The sequence below is a fragment of the Pan paniscus genome, chromosome 22 (assembly GCF_029289425.2).
Source record: "Pan paniscus chromosome 22, NHGRI_mPanPan1-v2.0_pri, whole genome shotgun sequence".
NCBI lineage: Eukaryota > Metazoa > Chordata > Mammalia > Primates > Hominidae > Pan > Pan paniscus.
Genome location: NC_073271.2, coordinates 24,925,142 through 24,942,567, shown reverse-complemented (window position 1 = coordinate 24,942,567; position 17,426 = coordinate 24,925,142). Strand labels below are relative to the sequence as shown.

General features: G+C 39.9%; 1 protein-coding gene and 1 pseudogene across 6 annotated transcripts in view; one reads left to right on the top strand and one right to left on the bottom strand.

The window, feature by feature from the left end:
* The window catches only part of N6AMT1 (N-6 adenine-specific DNA methyltransferase 1), a 302,573-nt gene that overhangs the window by 124,444 nt on the left and 160,703 nt on the right, over positions 1–17,426 (top strand). The window lies entirely within an intron of this gene.
* On the bottom strand, positions 16,758–16,857 carry LOC112438119 (U6 spliceosomal RNA; annotated as a pseudogene).

The following is a 17,426-nucleotide window of genomic DNA, read 5'->3' as shown; positions in this document are numbered from 1 at the left end:
CACAAGTGATGGCAATTCAGTCCTTGTTCAGTTTTAGTGCAGGACACAGATCCCAGGCAGGACCAGTTACATAATTTGTGATGTTCAGTGTGTAGTAAACTGTTTTGACACTGCTGATAAAGACATATCCGAGACTGGGTAATTTATAACGAAAAAGAGGTTTAAGGGACTCACAGTTCCATGTGGCTGGGGAGGCCTCACAATCATGGTGGAAGGCGAAAGGCATGTCCTACATGGTGGCAGACAAGAGAGAATGAAAGCCAAGTAAAAGAGGAAATCCCTTACAAAACCATCAGATCTCATGAGACTTATTCACTATCATTAGAACAGTGTGGGGGAAACTGCCCCATGATTCAGTTATCTCCCACTGGGTCCTTCCCACAACATGTGAGAATTATGGGAGCTACAATTCAAGATGAGATTCCACCCCGGCCCCTCCCAAATCTCATGTCCTCACATTTCAAAATCAATCATGCCTTCTCAACAGTCCCACCAAGTCTTAACTAATTTTAGCATTAGCTCAAAAGTCCGCAGTCCAAAGTCATACCAAAGACAAGGCAAGTCCCTTCTGCCGATGAGCCTGTAAAATCAAAAGCAAGTTAGTTACATTTTAGAGACAGTGGGGGTACAGGCATTGGGAAATACAGCTGTTCCAAATGGGAGAAATTGGCCAAAAGAAAGGGACTACAGTCCCCATGCAAGTCTGAAATCCAGTGGGGCAGTCAAATCTTAAAGCTCCAAAATGAGCTCCTTTGATTCCATGTCTCACATCCAGGTCACACTGATGCAAGAGGTGGGCTCCCATGCCCTTGGGCACAGTGCAAGATGAAAATGCTAGGATCTTGCTAATAAACTGTCAAGAATTTTAAGATGGTAGCAGCTGAGCATTAAACCAAGTGCAGGACCCACTGGAGCACAGAGCCTTGTGCAAATGCACAGATTGCATGCCCAGAAAGCTGGCCCTGATCCTAGGACTTTGGAGCTCAAAGGGACATCAGAGGGCACCTATCCATTTATTGTGACAATTGCATTTTGAAAACCAGCTATGCTAGGCTACTCAGCTGACTACCAGGAGTGAGAGTGCAGCAGACATTGGTAGCCCTGGAGAGGGGCCGCAGCAGGCGTACATACTTCTCTAACTTGGAATGAGTTGTTGGATTGTGTACTTTCTGGATCTAAAAAGCCTATCTAGATCCACAAATCACTGAGCTCCAGCCTATTCACCAGCTTCCCCTGGTACCTGGAAGTTATTTTTAGGTAACCTGTCGTGGGGAGGTTTGACATGTTATTTTCATGCCTGAGGATCGGGTTTCATGGGAAGTGTTCCAAAGAATTTAATACAATGCAACACACATATTATTAAGAGCATGTTGGTTTTATTCTTGTTGCCTTACTATTAAGAATTTCTCTTCTTAGTCATCTTCTCTTCTGCTCGTTGCCCTTCCTAACTTAGTTTTCTCCAACTTCATAGTTCTCTCTTGTGCCAGTTGCTGAGCTCCTCACTGCCACACGGATTTCCTTTCCCTCATCTGCTGCCAACTCCTCTGGTTCTCTGCGATGGATGAGTTAGTGTTGTGACCAACTCCTTTTTGTCTTTTCCAGATTCCTTTCTACTTTTACTCCTTTGCTATGATCATATTTGCCTCTTAATTTCTAGTTCTTAAGTCCAAAAATTGACTTTCTCTTTTTGTCCCGCCCAACCTGATTGCACAGAGCAACTCATTCTTAATCATGGCTCCTGCCTTTCTTGTTCTGTTGTTTTCTTGGCCTCCTATTCAGTCTTCCATCTACACTAGAATACTAAGGTGTCAGGAAATAACTGACTAGCTAGTCTGCATGCCTTAGCTCCTTCATTTTTTGTCTTAGGACCACAATCTAGCTGTATTTAATCTTCCTTCTTCTTAGAATCTTACCTAGTTTATTTGTCCAACTCTTCCATATGGCTAAGAGGAAAATCATCCGTTATACATCCTCTGCCCCTAAAGTAAAAAGAATTACTGAGAATGCATATTTAAAATGAATCTCAAAGTAAATTTTCATTTATAATAAACAATTGAAAGCAATTGAGATCTTTACTCAGTTTACTGAGAAAATGATGGAATGGAGAAATTCATTCCTAATGCATAGCCTTATCTGCTGTATTTCCTGTGGTTGCAGTCTCTCTCTTATACCCAGGAAAAGCTCCTGAACAAACTCTGTTTCTGCTGTCCCAGAATGCCCTCCTCACACTCCTTCATGGAAACCCCCTCTTGGCCTTACATCTACACTTATCCTAGTCAGTACTGTTATCCACTCTCTTCTCCTGAGGCACCTGACCAACTCAATTCTTTCTTCTGGCCCTGCAGTCTCTAGGGAATTCTGTTTTGTATCTGCTGTCGATTGTTGTGTAGCAAACTACCCTGCAACTTCTCATCTGCAGACAACAGTGATTTAACAACAACAAATTTAAATTAAACAATTTAAAACTAACACATCTGTATTGGGGCAGGGGAGTTCCTTTGTTGTCTTTACTTGGGCTCACTCATGCAGCTGCATTTGGCCAGAGGGTCCACTGGGATCTCGGCTGCTGCTATCATTGATTCTGTTCAGCAGACAGAGGAATGGGGCAGGTAGGAATGAGAAAATCTAACATATATTTCTTTAAGGAAACAAACTAAAATTTGTTTCCCTTTCATCTTTTCCTCCATTCTGCTCCCATGGTATGAAATATTCTTATAAATACATAAAAATGTGCCAATTGGTTTTATTATTTAAAAAATTTAACTATAATTGGGTTCTCTTCATTCCTGTCATTTAGTTTGAATCACTTACATGATACCTGAATTAAGCATGGATGACACCTTATAAATAGATCGACTTAGAGTGTGCTGGCATAATTTGATATTCCTAATACTGTATGGTGTAGCATCTTTACTAGAGAAAATATTTAATAGACATTTGCTGAATAAATTAATGCAAGAATAGCAGTATGTGTAGTGGAGTTCAAAGCAATACTAACTATCCAGGCTATTCCATGTACAACATGATGAAACTAAAATATTGTATTTGCAATGAATGATAGAACAAAAGTTATTAAGTGAATTATTTACCATAAGTAGAAAATAGCATTGATTACATCAATCTTAGACACCCTTCTTGAGAAAAAGCTATCTAAGTCAGAACATTGTCTAGATGCTGAAGGAGACTTCTGAGTAGTTTTACATGATATTGCTGTTGGAAGTTTTGGTTTCTTATGTTAATTTCATGTCAAAATGTAAAAATTCTCCTTTCTTATTTATAGCAGATGAACCATTAGTACTATTGTTTTACCCTAGAAGGACAAAGTGTTTGGGAATCAAGAGGCCTTGGTTTGTAGACCTGTTCTTTCACTTACTAGCTAAACTCTCTGGCAAAAGGCACTTGTCTTCTCTGTAAATTGTGATAAGTGATATCTATCTCACAAGGTTGTTTGGAGAATCAAGTGAAATGATACATATTTAATGTGTTTTATAATACAAGGTGAGACTCAAATAGGAGCTAAAGAATAAAATAAATTTTTGGTTTATGGTTGGAATGGATGGAGAGTTTCCTGAGATCATTTTCTACATGGAATGAAGTAGAGAGTGAAGTGTGAAAAAAGGCCGCCTGAAGTGACAGTAAATGGCTAGAGGGTAGGGAAAGACAGAAAAACTGGGCACATGGTATATGCATGATCTGCCTCTGTAGGAAGGTGCAGTGAGGAAGAGATTGGAAGTTAAACCACTAAGTGATTTAGCCATCAGTGGTGCTGTTGGCTAAGGTTGGTTGGTTGTGACATTAGGTGGCCCCAGGGTAGACAGATGCACAGTTCATAGGGAATGCATGGTTGAACAACTCACCTGTTGCTCGGAAAAACAAAGTATATCTATGGCCACTGGTGATGAACCAAATGCCAGAACTGGCCTTGTGTCTGTCTTCTTGAGTTAGGGAGTTGTGGAGAACACTCATGAAAACTGTGCCGATGATCAGAAGTTACTTGACTTCAGCTGCTACAATTCTGGCCTTAGAAATGTGAAGATTGGGCTCACACGTATATTTTAATGTTTGATTCAATATACCTTTTGTGCTAGAATATATCCTTTATTTCTAGCTCTTCTTCGTGCATATAGGTATAAGGGTATATGCATATAGGCATCTGGGTATAAGAGAGAGACTGCAATCCATCAGTAGATTGACCAGTCCTGTTCTCTCACACACAGAAATGGCGTTGCTCTTATTTCTGTCTTATTAGGCATTTCTCAGGCACAATTTTCATCACCTCATACCTGTGTAGACAGCACTGAGTAACTGTTTGTTGAATGGCTATGCAGTAGCACCTGACTGGCTCTATCTGGTAGTGTCATAACTTGGCAATCAGTCTTCCTCACAATTGCTAGACGATTATTCTTTAAGTATCAATTTACAGGTAAACATAAAGGTGATTCCTGAGCAAGCCTTCCAGAGCTCTTACCACAGAAGATAGACATCACACCTCTTGTATTTACTCCCACAAACTCTATGGTAGAAACATAAGTTGCAGCTTCTTGGTCAATCTGTAATGAGAGGGAGATACCTAAACTAAAACCCAGGACAAAGAGTACATCAGTTGCTGAAAAAGGAAGAATTGCTATAAGGTGGCGTGCTTAGAGTGTGTTTGTGTGTACATGTATGTGGTGGACACACATGTTTTTCACATGTTCAACAAATGAGGATTAAGCCTTGCCTCCCTCCGGCCTAATTTATCACTCTTGTGGCTTTGGCAATTTCACAGAAATGATACCCTTCCTTTTGTTTAGAGTCTACCGCACTGTAGTACATTTTCTAGGTGCCATTAGCCTTCTCATTTTGGAAAAATCCTATCCCTGGTGATGATGAAGACCTCTGAAGACCTCACACGAATTCTTCTGCTGCCCTGGAGTTCCCATCTCTGCACATACCCATGCTGCTCCCTTTGCCTAGAGCACTCCTCAGCTCTGCCTGGCCAACTCGATCTACTCTGAAAGGCCCACATCAAAATGCCACAACCCTCAAGAAGCCTTTGCCAGTTCTTAGCAGAAAATTAATTCCTCGCTTGTCCCTTTCTCCCTAGCTCTTGTTTCTTGCCTCTTCTAAAGCCTGGATCATGGTTTGCCTTGCTCAGAGCAGCTCATTCTCAGGAAAGGTCTTAACGCTTTTCTTATTGCAGGCACATTAAAAATAAGAACAGTTTTTTATTTGACCTTATAGTCCCTGTTAAGCCCAACAAAGTGCCTTGTGTATAATAGGCTCTCAATAATTATTTGTTAAATAAATTATATTACATTTCATAAATGTTTACAAAGGAGAGATCATTGCCTTACATGGTTTACAAAAAAAAATTCTGTTGAGATAAAAATAGACAAACAACAAGAATTTAAGCTGAAGGGTTACTTCTTACACAATGAGGTTGTGTCGTTTTGGATATTTGGAACGCCTCTCAGAATTTCCGCTTCCTAAAGAGCCTGCTGCTCTAGCATTTTGCCCACATGCTAAAAGGCATCAGAATAGATTTTGATAAAACAGAATATTTTTAGGCATTGTAATCAGCCTCACTCTGCCAAATTCCTGGCCTTTGGTATGTGCTGCTGAGTAATGTCAGACCCTCACACGTACACACACTGACATTTACAAGGCACGAGGTAGGCTCCGCCAAGTTCAGAACAAAGCCCCCCTGTTGATTGGTTCACCAGAACTTCCTCAGATGCATTTATTGTTTGCTACTGGAGGAACTGACAGTCTGCTGGTACCGATTGAATTTCCATTCTTTTCTTCACTTCCATTCTTCTCTTCACTTGGGGAAGTGAAGTTGTGGACTCATGAGGTTATATACTCAACTGCGCGAGGGGGCCCTTGGGCCTCTCTGGCATTGACACTGATGGAAGCTACACATAGGAGTGGGGCTGCATTAGATCTTTCTGGTATGAGATTTGTAGAAATGAAAGTGAACAGGGCTTCACTCCAAACACGTATTGAATGATCTTAGAAAGTTCCTTCCTGAAAAAATACTTTTACCTAAAAAGACAAAAACAGATGAAAAGAGAGCACTATTTTATTATTGCACGCCATGAAAAAGCCAGAGTATATTTAGTAACCTTTGGAATTCCACTGCCTTTTTAGATGGAGGAGCATCCCAAAAAAGGAGACAGGAGGGCATTGCGTGTGCACATGTGTTTGAAAGGACCAAATCTCTATCTAGACAAAAATAGTAGATAGGTAGGTTATAGAAAAGAATTTCATAAAACTAAGCAGAATAAATTCTTTTTCCAAAATAGTGCTGTTTTGTGAAAGGTGTTTCTTTTCACATTACTGTATATGGCTAACTCTGAGATTTGTAAATGGCTACCCTTGGAGATGAAGTTACTGCTGAGGATTCTAATCACCTACCTTAAAAGCTGATGTAGGATTTATGATGTACTGGGCATTATTTTCTCTTTAGGGGCATCCTTTCTTCAATGATGATTGAGAATGTCAATCCTTCTGCTCCCATAATGACCCTGGGAGTTAGGGGTGAACTCTGGGAGGTGCCAGATGATCTATTCTGGCCATATGCAAGAAAGCACATGCTCTAGTATTGCAGGCACTAAGGATTCTGGAAAAATGTAAACATGTGCGTTACCTTCTACTTTTTTTTTTTTTTTTTTTTTTTTTTTTTTTTTGAGACAGAGTCTCACTGTGTCACCCAGGCTGGAGTGCAGTGGTGCAATCTCAGTTCACTGCGACTTCTGCCTCCTGGGTTTGAGCGATTCTCCTGCCTCCGCCTCCCAAGTAGCTGGGATTACAGGCACGTGCCACCATGCCTGGCTAATTTTTTTATTTTTAGTGGAGATGGGGTTTCACCATATTGGCCACGCTGGTCTCCAACTCCTGACCTTAAGTGCTTCGCCCATCTTGGCCTCCCAAAGTGTACCTTCTACTTCTTAACCCTGGAGAACCATTCTTGCTTAAGAGCCATCTCACCAAGGCATCACCACAGCCTCATTTCCATAGCAGGGACTGCAGAACTTAACAATAATGGTTCTTCAGGGGTAAGAAGAACCATTCGTGGTTCATGATGCCAAGCACGAATGGAGAAGGATGGACTCACTGTGCACACAGGTCATCCGTTGATACCTGCCCCACATCCCCATGGGCCTCTGCCGTGGCCCTCTGTGTCATGACAATGGGGTGCTCCTGGCTTCACCCTTTGCATTGTAACAACAATAATACCTTACATTTTGTAGTGCTTCTGCTTTTCAAGAGGCATGTAGAGCTGGCTTTATCCCTTTCTCTCTCATTTCTGCCCCCATCCGATGAGGACGTGGTGCAGAGACTTGCTAAGGACACAAGGCTGGGAAAAGACTGAGTTGAGAGTGGTCCCTGTTCTCCTGATGGCTAACCCAGGGCTCTGTTCGCTGTGTGTGGACACTCAGTATCCACAGCTGGAAGGGTCTGTCTTTAGGTGAGATTGAAGCATTTCCATTTTTTTATGACAGTGGAAGAAAACATATACTGTATTGCAAGAATAATAGTATTCAAGACATGACTATGGAAGAAGCATCAAGATTATCATAGGGCATTTCTATGTCTCTGAGGTATGTTGGAAGCCAGGCTCACATACCTAGATTAGAAACGTCTTAGAAGGACTTTATGATGTGCTCCGTCAAGTGAGGTACTACTAACTGGAACGACAGCTGTTTGTTTGGTCCTTTGGACTATCCTGGGATCAGTTGATTCACTCTCTGGTTATTATGATGACCAGATAACCAGATGATGATGCTCCTTCCAGTTATTTTGATTTTCTGTTTGTTTAGCTCTGTAAGATTGGACTTTGTTTGGTTTGGGGACAATTAGTCTATTCACTGGCAAACAGGAATTGAGAAAATGTACATTAAAAACTGGTTTCATGACTTACACATGATACTTTAATTTTAGAGATTTTAAAACTTAAGTGGGAACCAGAGACTAATCCAATTGTTTTTAGACAGTGAAAGGGTTTTATGTTCTGTTCAATTTATTCTTTCCCAATTTCTTGTCTATAAAACAAACTTTTTTTTTCTTTTCTTAAAAATAAATCTTGGCCAGGCATGGTGGCTCACGCCTGTAATCCTAGCACTTTGGGAGGCTGAGGCGGGTGACCAGCCTGACCAATATGGAGAAACCCCATCTCTACTAAAAATACAAAATTAGCTGGACGTAATGGCATATGCCTGTAATCCCAGCTACTCGGGAGGCTGAGGCAGGAGAATCGTTTGAACCCAGGAGGCAGAGGTTGCGGTGAGCCGAGATCATGCCATTGCACTCCAGCTTGGACAACAAGAGCAAAACTCTGTCTCAAAAAAAATCAAAAAAACAAAAAAAAAAACCTTTTGCTTATGGTGGTTCTGAACAAAACATAGATGTTAAAAATTGGCTTTGAAATTTTTCTGTCTAAATCTTCATTTGCAACATCTCTTCTGCCCTTAACTAACTGCTGGTTTTAGACACACGATTTCAAAAAGAAAATGAAAAAAATTCTGCTCTACTTCTGGGATAACCCACAGTGGAGTTTTTAATCTGCACATGGTACATGCTCTGACATTAATCTTCCTCTGTTTAAATTCTAAGCTCAACAAAGTTACTTTGAACAGTAGATATGTTTCCAAGCAACATTCAGAATGATAGTGGGTTCTTTTCAAGATCATTTAGGAAGAATTCATGCAGTTGATAAGAAACCCACACCCCTTAGAAGTATTAGGTAGTGAGTAACTTAGGATCTCTCTGTGTCATGAAAGTGAACTAATGTATCTTTTTTTTTTTTTTTTTTTTTTTTCGTTGAGACAGAGTCTTGCTCTGTCACCCAGGCTGGAGTGCAGTGGCATGATCTCGGCTCACTGCAAGCTCTGCCTCCCGGGTTCACACCATTCTCCTGCCTCAGCCTCCCGAGTAGCTGGGACTACAGGTGCTCGCCAACACGCCCGGCTAATTTTTTGTGTTTTTCATAGAGACGGGGTTTCACCTTGTTAGCCAGGGTGGTCTTGATTTCCTGGACCTCGTGATCCGCCCGCCTCGGCCTCCCAAAGTGCTGAGATTACAGGCGTGAGCCACTGCACCTGGCCGAACTAATGTATCTTAATGCTCTCTGAAGTTTCTAAACATGGCGAGTGGAGAAGAGATGGCTGAAAGGTTCTGTATCACAACATTTTAGGCCCAACTGCATTTCTGTTGCCAACAATTTTTTCTTTCATTTTTGTGAAAGACTGAACCAGGTTGTAGAGTTGGCTCTGTCACTAATGAACTGCATGAGCCTGGGAATATTGCTTAACTTGTCTGAGACTTTGTTTGCCTTTTTTTTTTTTTTTTTTTTTTTTTTTTTGAGATGGATCCTCGCTCTGTCACCCAGGAGGGAGTGCAATGGTGCGATCTCTGCTCACTGCAACCTCTACCTCCTGGGTTCAAGTGATTCTCCTGCCTCAGCCTCCTGAGTAGCTGGGATTACAGGTGTGTATCACCACATCCAGCTAGTTTTTATATTTTTTTAGTAGAGATGGAGCTTCACCATGTTGGCCAGGCTGTTCTCGAACTCCTGGCCTCAAGCGATCTGCCTGCCTTGGCCTCCCAGAGTGTTGGGATTACAGGTATGAGTCACCGCTCCCAGCTGAGACTTTGTTTTCTACTCTATGAAATGGGTTTGGCCTAGTTGACATCTGCGGTTATTTCTGAAGTTATTAAATTGTTAAACTGTGTGTCTGTACTGGGATGTTCTACACAGTAGTCTTAGAATAGATTACTTACAGCTAAAAATTAAATATGATGAGGGAACCTAATTTCATATTTAGAAGATTTTTCTCCTCAAATCTCATTCTATAGGATATTCATGTGTTTCTCTTTTCTTAATTTAACCTAATATATGCCTGGGTTTCTACATATATTAGTGTATTTATTCACTGTGTTGTGAATACTGTTGGTTAGTCTACTCTTTGTGTATTTCAGAAGCATTTACGCAGCTATTAGTCCTAAATTTCAGGATGAGTCGCTTGTCTGCTTCTTGTAAAAGCATTGGCCTGTTCAATTAGATTGGTGAAAATAGCAATGACAAAACAACTGACTTAATAACGGATTATTTTTATTTTTCAACTAGTGGTTTTGGCATGTCAATCCAGTTTGCTGTCCTTTTAGAGAATATGCCAGTTTTTGGAAGTGAATGTCAACATTACATGGCTGTAGACACTCCTCTGATGTTCTCGTAAGAGATACCCTATCTCTCTCTGGTTATGTTCATTTTAATTTCTTACAGACTGATCTGTTAAATTGGCCGAGAGCCATGTCCTCTTAGCCTTCAATTGCAGTGCTCATCCTGCTCCTGAAATTGCTATCCTCCTGTGCTGTGAGCAAAGACCGTGTTAAAACAGATTGCCTTTTAGAGGATCATACTCTGACGATCAAGTTCAAGGTCACCAAGTGCTGAGCAGTATCAGTATTCACACTTCTTGATTGGATTCTTGCACATTTAAAAAAGTGACAGGGCTGTTAGGAATTTTGTATGGAATTTTGGCTGTGTTTCCTTCATGGCAGAAAACAAGTTTATACTTTCAAATTATCTTAAGATGGGCAGGTACTTTGGATCCTCTGACTTTGAGGTAATCATTTGAACTTTCTCTACCTCAATCTCCTCCTCTAAAAATGGGATAATAACAGTATTTACCACATAAGTTCTTATGAGAATTAAACGAGTTAATTTGAGCATGGAACAATGCTTGGCCCATATAACATAGTAACAATATAAGTTGTGCTGTTAGGATTATAAAGATATATATGTATATATAATGATTTTCACTACTGAGAAGAAAATCGTCTCCTTGTTCCTAGTCATATTCATAGTCTCATAAAGTTTTAGGGTTCCAAGAAATCATAAAGGGAGGGTAGTCCACTCTTTTGGCCAATGCTGGAATCTCCTACAATATTATAGCTACATTAGGAGGTAGAGCGAACTCGTACAGCAGAATGCAGCTCACCACTGGTTAGCTAAATTAACTCTGCTTCTGGAGATCTAAGGAGCCATGTCTCCATGGTCTGATAATATGTTAAACCCAGATCATAAAGTATGTGATGTTTATTGGACAATAATATTTATCAAGAATCTAGATCAGTTTGCTCAAATATGGGTCAGTTGGTGGGACACATATCCTCGTGAGTTTGGTAATATGAATAGTTCAGCTGACCTTCAAGTCTTTGGAGAAAGCAAACTAGAAAATGGAAATTCTCTAAAAGTTCTAAGGAACAGGGCAGGAATATTACCAATCTTTGTAATCTCTCTCTGACAATGGAAAGAGGAACCAATTTTTAAAATGAAGATTAGCTCCATATAATTGATAATGGTGCATGTTTTCCCAGAAGATGGAATATTTATTTCCATGTCTCTGTTTCCTGTTCATGTATGCTTTGTCCCAAATCCTTTTGGTTTCCTGGAATTTTCTTTAGAAAACCCAGATATCACAGCAATAATCCCCAAACCTCACAGACTCCTTCAAAAGTAACTTGAGGGAAAGAATCAAGCCCAAGTGGTTCAATACTTGATGGAAACTTGTGTGAAGAGCAATGTCACTGCCAAATGAAAAAGAACTTACTCCAATCTACCATGTTTATTTAAAAGCAGTATGATACTTTTGTTATCTAGAAGACTTTTTAAACTGAACTCATAATTATTTTTTACCAAGGTACAGTAAAAGGTGAATATCATTGTTAATTTATATTCTTATGCTTCTGTTTTAAAAATAATTTCAATGTTTATTTTACATTTTTCAATGTTCGTTTTAGATTCAGGTGGTACATGTGCAGGTTTGCTACATGACTGTATTATGTGATGCTGAGACTTGGGGTTTGAATGATCCTGTCACCCAGGTAGTGAGCATGGTAGCCAATAGGTAGCTTTTCAGCCCTTGCTCCTGTCCCTCTCTCCTCACTCTAGTAGTCCTCAGCATCGTTTCCATCTTTATGTTCATGCATACACAATACTGAGCTCCCGCTTAGAAGTGAGAATATGTGGTATTTGCCGTTCTGTTCCTGTGTTAATTCATTTAGGAAATGCCTCCAGCTGCATCCACGTTGAGAAGAGAAGGTCAACATTACACAGCCAGAGACGCTCCTCTGATGTTCTCATAAGAGATACCCTATCTCTCTCTGGTTATGCTCCTTTTAATTTCTTACAGACTGATCAGTTAAATTGGCCAAGAGCCATTTCCTCTTAGCCTTCAATTGCAGTGCCCATCCTGCTTCTGAAAGCACCTTGTTGCAAAGGATAAGATTTCCTATCCATGTTGGTGCAAAGGATAAGATTTCCTGTCCACGTTGGTGCAAAGGATACGATTTTGTTTTCTTTTTATGGCTGCATAGTATTCCATGGTATATGTGTGCCTCATTTATCTAGAGGAATCTTGACTCCCAACATTTTCAGGATTATGTAACATAAAAGTCCATTTTAAACAGGTAGTGGGGTAGGAGTATTGTAACTCTGAAACATAACTTCATCTTCACTTCTGGATATTTCCTTTGAGGGTTGAATAGAACTATTTTGTTTTCTTCTGCACAGGATCCCCCAAATTAATTTTCATATGTATTTTCATCATTAGCCATTGGCTTGGAAGGTTTTAAAGTCATTCTGTGTCAACTTCAATTAAATCCCAAGAGACTCAGAGAAGCTGATCTGGCAGGAACCTGCCCCTGCATTTTTACAGATAAGTACATTAGGGCTCCATGAGGTCCAATAGCTGGACTACGGTCAAACAGGAAGACAGAATGGGCTCCTCCATCCGGGCCTTGCAGGACAACTCTAGATTTGCTTCTTGCCACCCAGAAACTCTCCTCCCAGGTCATAGCAATTCCCATATCTAAGTATGACTTTCAGTTCATCTTTTCCCTTCTGTTCCACATTGAAAACATCAGGTACACCTGTAGACTCCATGGCCACAACAAACCTGGATTTTCTAGATCTGTCCATTTCCATTGCTAGTCAAAGGTGGTGTCTCTTGAGCCTCTATTGCACGTGATTTCTCACTGGGTATCTTGCTTCTACGTTCTCTGCTCCATAAATTCCTGTCTCCATGGAGCAGCCAGAGTGATCTTTTTCATAGGCTCAGAGCCTTTTAAGAACTTCCCTTCCCACCTGGTAAAAAACCTCATTGCACAGCCCTGGCTTATCAAGCCCTCCATGCTGTGGCTGTGTTTGGTTCAGCCCTCCCTCTTCCACCCTCTGCCTTCCCTTCTCACCCCTGCCAATGGCCTTATTTGTGTTCTTCAAGTATGTTGAAATGCTTCCCTTCTCAAAGTTTTTGCACTAGCTCTTCATATCTTTCTGGAATGTTCTCCATAGATCATGATATAGTTTTTTTTTTTTTTTTAGATTGGCCCTACTTTAATATCAACTCTTCTTGGACCACTCAATGTATGATAGCCTCTCAGACACTTTCTATCACGTCACCCTATTTTGATTTCCAGTATAGTTATACATTTTATAAGCTACATTCATCACTCATATATTCCCTTAAAAATATTTATTTTCTGTTGCTCATCTCCCTGCCTGCACACATTGTGAGCAAAGACCTTGCTTGTCCTACTGATCTCTGCATTCTCAGTGCTTGGTGATATTTGTTGAATGAATGCAGGGCAATGCTATGTCTATGCTTTGTCATTATCTTCTGACTCACTGCAAAGACAGGAGTCCCCCACGGGCAAGGAACACACTAAGAGTAGTATGTACTTCATGTTGTTATTGAGTATTGAGACATTTCAAAACATGTAAACATATTTACAGTGATGAAGTATACAGAATACTGCCTGCCACAGAAAAAGCCCCAAATAAATATCAGCTGTTGTTACTGTAGGATGTATACATATTTTTATTTATATTCATATAGTTTTGTTATACATATAAAACAAAACGTTTTATCAGTTTTTATTACTTACACATGTCTACATTATATATGGTGTTAGCTATTGTTATTCTGTTATTTGATAGAGTATCCAATAAAATATGTTACAAGATTTTGCTAAATACCATAAACTAAATGCCAACCACTTCTTTCTCACTTGGCTGTATTTCAAGATTCAGCCAGGTTTCTCTTTCTGGGAGTGTTAATGTTTCTTAGCTAAGCAGCTGCAGTATCTGCGGTTACTGAAATCGTCCTGAAGGTGGCAGCGGAGAGCTAAGGTTTGGAAAGTGCTCACATGTTCTTGTATCCATGCTGGGATAGGATTTGAAGGGGGTGAGAAAAGTTATTCCATGGGGCTGTTTTTGCATCTTCAAAATTCCTTTCATCATTATTATTGTTGGGAAGGGGTGTGTCATATGTCGGGAAGCTGCTCAAATGCAAATGATATCTGGGAAGTGGCAGCCCACTATTATTCATGAAACCTCAGGCAACGTGAGAGCATTAGAGCATTCATCCAGATGCAGGGAAGTGGAACTGCTGGTGAGGTGAGATAGAGGGCAGGTAAAGGGAAGAAAAGGGCTTGGTTTTGGATGGGCATTTTCTTGGTTCCGAGGACTTCTTGATCTGTGGAGAGGGGTACAGGCAGGAGAGGTCAAAGCTGAGCCCTCTAACTGACGGGGCCAGGGCAGGACCCCCTCTCGTCCGGGTCTAAGGCAGTAAACTCCTGAAACAACCTCATACAACATCCATCTGCTTGTTTAAATAACAAGCCGATTCTATCATGTCTTTGTGTACAAATCAGACTCTCTGGGGAGTAAGTATGTGAAAGGAGACTAGAAACATCGTTAACGATTTTCAGACATTTTCTCCAACTAAATCTGAAATACTGCATACTGACCACGAGATGACAGTATTGCACCACTAAATGCTTACACCACAATATTCCATCTTGTAAGCTCTTAGAAATCTAACACAAAATCACTGTGCTTCCCACTCGCAGCAGTCATTGGAATTATGCTTATAAACAGCAATTTTTCTTTATTTGCACTTTTTCCATAAATGAGGAATACATTTTTTGCCAATAGTGGCTACTGTATGTATACTTTGGTTATTGTCTTGGGAAAATGGGTGTTGAAAAAATTGAATTGTCTGTGACTCTACACATTTTATAATTCAAAATTTGTGAATAAAATTAATCAGCATGTGAGTTAAAGTGCAGTATTCCTTCAGCTAGAACTGCAAGACCAAAAAAACCCCATAAAAGTGTTTGGTTTATAATTTACTGTTTTTAATTTATGGTCTATAGTAAGATTTTCTAAAAGCATGAAACAGAATGGTTCTAAAATATGGTTTTATATAGTTTACATATTTATAACCATGTTTATCTAAAATAGCTCTCTGTAATGCATTTATGTGGTTGAAGAGTTTGAAAAGGTGATTATCAAATGAAATAATGTATGTGAAATACCCAGCTCAAGCCTCACACATGGCAGGAATCATAATAAATAGAGGCTCTTGTTTCCTTTATTAAGAAGAAATCATAAATTAGTGGATAAGTGCAAAAATCCTTTGCTACTATGGAACAGGAGAGGCCAAACAGTGAGATATCATAGAGTGAGTTGCCTCTTATGCCTTTCTAGTTGAGTAGTCAGAGAATGAAAAACTACTTAAGGTTCTACCCTTCCACAGACACTGCAGATGAAAGTGTTTGGCAATTAACCATGAATGACTTTCAGGAACAGCAAATCCATGCCTTTCTATTTTACTCAACTTGGATTACATCTGTAGTGTAAATTTAAAAGAACACTTCTGGGGACAGTTTTTCCCAGGATCTATTTACTGTCTCATTTTTTTCTTTTTCTAATTGTTAATTTATTTTATTTTTGAAAAATATTTTAATGTTTATTTTAGGTTCAGGAGTACATGTGCAGGTTTGTTATATAGGTAAACTCATGACTCAGGGGTTTGGTGTACAGAGTATTTAATTACTCAGGTACTAAGCATAGTATCAGATAGTTTTTTCTCTTCTGAACCTCTCCCTCTTCCCAGCCCCCACCCTCAAGTAGGCCTCAGTATCTGCTATTTCCCTCTTTCTGTCCATGAGTTCTCATTATTTAGCTCCCACTTATTAGTGAGAACATGTGGTATTTGGTTTTCTGTTCCTGTGTTAGTTTGCTGAGGATAACAGCCTCCAGTTCCATCCATGTTTCTGTAAAGGATGCAATCTTGTTCTTTTTCATGGCTGTATAGTATTCCATGGTCGATATGTCCCATGGCTATTTTCTTTGATAGTCTCAGAACAATAAAACATTCAGTACCCACAGCAACCCTTGTAGCTACCAGACCCATTTGCATGATTCAAGCATAACAGTTAAAGATGAATGGCCTTAATGCCTGGGGTCATCCAACTTTCACCATCTTCTATTTTAGACTTTTTCCTCCTCCTAATAGGCATAGATGGGATGAATTCCTTAATTAAACAAGATCTCTTGTTTGAACCAGTTTAGACTGCAATCATTCATCAAACTTTTCTTTCCTCCCTCCCTTCCTCTCTTCCATTCTCCCTTCACCTTCTCTCCTTCCTTCACTCTCTTTTTTCTTTCCTGCATCCCAATGACTTGTTACTTACTGTATTCTGTTAAGTTTAGGTACAAACAATAGAAGCAAGTGCTTTATTTAACTCCTTATTTCCTGTTATGGGCTGAATTCAACCCAGTCAACACCTTAATCTTGGACGTCTAGCCTCCAGAACTGTGAGAAATAAATTTCAGGGTTGAAGTGACCCTGCCTCTGGTACTTTGTTATAGTAGCTCTAGCAAACGTACACATCCCCTCAGATTCTCTCTCTCTCTTTTTTTTTAAAACACAGAACACTTTTAGGAATGTGCATGTCATCCTGGCGCAGAGGCCATGCTAATCTACTCTAAATTGCTGCTGAAGCAAGCACTCCTGTTAGATTTTTCAACCCCCACATTTTCCAAGACTTCTTAAAATACTGGCTTTTCAGACCTTTGGGTCTCATCCCTGCTGTTGCTACACTCCACCACTGCAGCGCATTTGACAATAGTGACTGTGTTTGTGTGAACGTGAGCAGATACTAAATCCCAACATTTTTGAACAGTTTCATTGCACTCCTCCCAGGTACAGCACATTCATTAATTTTAATATTTACTATCACAATGGGAACTAAGAAGTTGTCAGGAAACGGAATAAACTTAAAAATGGTGCATAGGAGGAGAAGAAGACAGAAGACCGTGACCACAGAGAAAATTTTAGCCTAAAGCCTTCTTATACTGTTGCGCTAGCAAAACGTTTCTCCCTCAATAAATAGATATGTGTCTATAGGGCTTCTTCAAATTCTGGTGTTTGGGTGAAAATATTGAAATACTGTAGATGGCACCATGACATTGCACATGACTGTTTTAGAACAAAACCACTGTGTCGTTATCTCCCTCCCCCATTTTTTTTCCTTTTTCTTTCTTAGTGGGTAAGTTATTGGAATCTTTTAAAAAATGATTATTTATGATT